The sequence below is a fragment of the Mustelus asterias genome, unplaced genomic scaffold (assembly GCF_964213995.1).
Source record: "Mustelus asterias unplaced genomic scaffold, sMusAst1.hap1.1 HAP1_SCAFFOLD_3191, whole genome shotgun sequence".
Taxonomy (NCBI): domain Eukaryota; kingdom Metazoa; phylum Chordata; class Chondrichthyes; order Carcharhiniformes; family Triakidae; genus Mustelus; species Mustelus asterias.
This window is the reverse complement of record NW_027593136.1, coordinates 25,489-29,969: the sequence shown is the minus strand read 5'-3', so window position 1 is coordinate 29,969 and position 4,481 is coordinate 25,489.

The window sequence follows — 4,481 nt, the reverse complement described above, 5'->3', positions numbered from 1 at the left end:
ACAGAGCACATAGGGGAGAAGGAAATGAGAGAGTGCAGAATGTAGTGTTACAGTCATAGCTAGGGTGTAGAGAAAGATCAACTTAATGCAAGGCAGGTCCATTCAAAAGTTTGATGGTAGCAGGGGCGGCACAGGTAGCACAGTGGTTAGCACTGCTGCTTCACAGCTCCAGGGTCCCGGGTTCGGCTTGGGTCACTGTCTGTGTGGAGTTTGCACATTCTCCTCGTGTCTGCGTGGATTTCCTCCGGGTGCTCCGGTTTCCTCCCACAGTTCAAAGATGTGCGGGTTAGGTTGATTGGCCATGCTAAAATTGCCCCTTAGTGTCCTGAGATGCGTAGATTAGTGGGGGGATATGGGGGTAGGGCCTGGGTGGGGTTGTGGTCGGTGCAGACTCGATGGGCCAAATGGCCTCTTTCTGCACTGTAGGGTTTCTATGATTCCAAAGAAGCTGTTCTTGAGTCGGTTGGTACGTGACCTCAGACTTTTGTATCTTTTTCCCAGCGGAAGAAGGTGGAAGAGAGAATGTCCGGGGTGATTACGCTGGCTGCTTTTCCAAGGCAGCGGGAAGTGTAGACGGAGTCAATGGATGGGAGGCTGGTTTGCGTGATGGACTGGGCTACGTTCACAAACCTTTGTAGTTTCTTATGGTCTTGGGCAGAGCAGGAGCCATACCAAGCTGTGATACAACCAGAAAGAATGCTTTCTATGGTGCATCTGTAAAAGTTGGTGAGAGACATAGCGAACATGCCAAAGTTCCTTAGTCTTCTGAGAAAGTAAAGATGTTGGTGGGCTTTCTTAACTATAGTGTCGACATGAGGGCTGGGGGGGTGGGGGGCGGCAGGACAGGTTGTTGGTGATCTGGACACCTAGAAACTTGAAGCTTTCGACTATTTCCACTTCATCCCCATCGATGTAGACAGGGGCATGTCCCCCACTACCTGAAGCCGATGACAATCTCCTTTGTTTTGTTGATATTGAGGGAGAGATTGTCACTGCACCAGTTCACCAGATTCTCTATCTCTTTCCTGTACTCCGTCTCGTTATTGTTTGAGATCCGACCCACTACGGTGGTGTCGTCAGCAAACTTGAAAATGGATGTGTGACCGGGGCTGGATTTTAAACTGGGCTGCTGTCTAACCCACACTAACCCAGCTGCATTCTCTGTAAAAGTGTACACACACTCTACGTTACACCGTCGCCAGTAACAATTATTCACTCCCTGCTAGTATGAACACCAACAGATGGAGGACATTCTTCCACTCTGGGTACCTTTGCTTCTGACCCATTCACGGTGATGCTGTTGGAGGCAGAGTGTTACAGTCATAGTTAGTCATAGCTATGGCGTAGAGAAAGATCCACTTAATGCGAGGTAGGTCCATTCAAAAGTCTGATGGCAGCAGCAGGGAGGAAGCTGTTCTTGAGTCGGTTGGTACGTGACCTCAGACTTTTGTATCTTTTTCCCGACGGAAGAAGGTGGAAGAGAGAATGTCTGGGGTGTGTGGGGTCCTTGATTATGCTAGCTGCTTTGCCGAGGCAGCGGGAAGTGTAGACAGAGTCGATGGATGGGAGGCTGGTTTGCGTGATGGACTGAGCTAAACACCCCCCCCCCCCCCATTCCCCAGATTGCTGCCACAAACATTCAAAACTGCTCCCAATTTTAACCCCACGCCAAACAAACTTAAAGATTGTTTCTCCCAATGGATGAAGCCAATTACAGATACTCCTTAGGGGGGGTAAATATGTGGGGGTTACGGGGATAAGGCCTGGGTGGGACGATCTGTTGGAGAGTCGGTGCAGACTCGATGGGGCCAAATGGCCTCCTTCTGCACTGTAGGGATTCTATAATTCCTTGACTTGTTTTGCAAATAATATACTTTATTCATAAAATATCTGAAAGACACGTTACAAAACATTTCAAATTGTTAAAGCAGTGAAGTACAATTCCCATTTTCTCCCGCGATCATTCAGAAATGCTTCAATAAAGGGAACATGACAAACATCTCAATATTTTCATTACAGAGTCCAATTCTTTACTAACTATACACGTCGGTCATGTTCCACTCTGCGGTGCTTCAATAAAGATACTCCTTGATTATTATAATGTTCTTACTCCATTCTTAAACGTACAAAGCCAACGAGCTTTGGAAACATCCTCCCCACGTCCGCTCTATCCAGACCTTTCAGTATCCTGTAAGTTTCAATTAGATCCCCCCTCATCCTTTTAAACTCCATCGAGTACAGGCCCGGAATCCTTAACCGCTCCTCATATGACAAACCCTTCCCTCCTGGGATCATTTTTGTCAATGGATGGGAGGCCGGTTTGCGTGATGGACTGGGCTTCGCTCACGACCCTTTGTAGTTCCTTGCGGTCTTGGGCAGAGGAGGAGCCCATACCAAGCTGTGATACAACCAGAAAGAATGCTTTCTATGGTGCATCTGTAAAAGTTGGTGAGAGTCGTAGCGGACGTGCCAAATTTCCTTAGACTCCTGAGAAAGCCCCTTATAGAATCCCTACAGTGCAGAAGGAGGCCAATTGGCCCATCGAGCCTGCACCAACTCGCCAACAACAATCCCACCCAGGCCCTATCCCCATAACCGCACACATTTACCCTGCTAATCCCCCCCTGACACTAAGGGAGAATTTAGCGTGGCCAATCCACCCAACCCGCACATCTTTGGACTGTGGGAAGAAAATTGGAGCACCCGGAGGAAACCCACGCAGACACGGGGAGAACGTGCAGACTCCACACAGACAGTGACCCCGAGGTCAGAATTGAACATGGGTCCCTGGCGCTGTGAGGCAGCAGCGCTAACCACCGTGCCACCCGTCTGAGGAGAGAGAATAGAGCCAACGTTCCGAATCTGGATGAAGCTCCATTCTCTGCACAGATGCTGTCAGAGCCGCTGAGTATTTCCAGCATTTTGTCTCAGATTCCAGCATCCGCAGTCATTTTGCTTTGATTTAAGTGAGTCCAAAGATGTGTGGGTTGGGTTGATTGGCCATGCTAAAAATTGCCCTTAGTGTCCTGAGATGCATAGGTTAGAGGGATTAGAGGGTAAAATATGTAGGGATATGAGAGTAGGGCCTGGTTGGGATTGTGGTTGGTGCAGACTCGATGGGCCGAATGGCCTAAGTTTGCTCCTATGTCTTATGGTCTTATTGACTCTGTCTACACTTCCCGCTGCCTCAGCAAAGCAGCCAGCATAATTAAGGACCCCACGCACCCCGGACATTCTCTCTTCCACCTTCTTCCGTCGGGAAAAAGATACAAAAGTCTGAGATCACGTACCACCCGACTCAAGAACAGCTTCTTCCCTGCTGCTGTCAGACTTTTGAATGGACTTACCTCACATTAAGTTGATCTTTCTCTACACCCTAGCTATGACTGTAACACTACATTCTGCACTCTCCCCTTTCCTTCTCTAATTTATTTATTAATGTCACAAGTCAGCTTACATTAACACTGCAATGAAGTTACTTTGAAAATCCCCTAGTCGCCACACTCTGGCACCTGTTCGGAGAATTTAGCATGGCCAATGTACCTAACCAGCGTGTCTTTCGGACTGTGGGAGGAAACCAGAGCACCCGGAGGAAACCCACGCAGACACGGGGAGAACGTGCAAACTTCACACAGACAGTGACCCAAGCCGGGAATCAAACCCGGGTCCCTGGCGCTGTGAGGCAGCAATGCTAACCACTGTGCCACCATGCCACCCTATGTAAGGTACATTCTTTATGCACGGTATGCTTAGCCTGTGTAGTATACAAGAAACAATACTTTTCACTGTACCCCAATACAGTGGGGGCGGCACGGCGGCACAGTGGTTAGCACTGCTGCTTCACAGCTCCAGGGACCTGGGTACGATTCCTGGTTTGGGTCACTGTCTGCGTGGAGTTTGCACCTTCTCCCCGTGTCTGCGTGGGTTTCCTCCGGGTGCTCCGGTTTCCTCCCCCAGTCCAAAGATGTGCGGGTTAGGTGGATTGGCCGTGCTAAATTGTCCTTTAGTGACAGGGGGACGAGCTGGGGTAAATGCATGGGGATAGGGGCTGGATGGGGTTATGGGCTGGATGGGGTTATGGGAATAGGGGCTGGATTGGGGTTATGGGGATAGGAGCTGGATGGGGTTATGGGGATAGGGGCTGGGTGGGGTTATGGGAATAGGGGATGGTGGGATTGTGGTCAGTGTAGACTCGATGGGCCGAATGGCCTCCTTCTGCACTGTCGGGATTCTATGATACATGTGACAATAATAAATCAAGCCTTCGAAATTCGGCGGGCACTAAGACCCACCGTGTGCCACCCAGGAGCAAGCTGTGCGGATGCAGAAAGCGGTGCTGCGGCTCCAGCTGACCACGAGGTTCCAGCTGTTTCCCGCCATTGCTGAATGTTTTTACTATAACTTGTGTGTGTTAAAAAAGAGAAAAAACCAGGCCAGGCCCCAGCTACACCATCCCTTCTTGGGGGGGGGGGGGCTGGGGG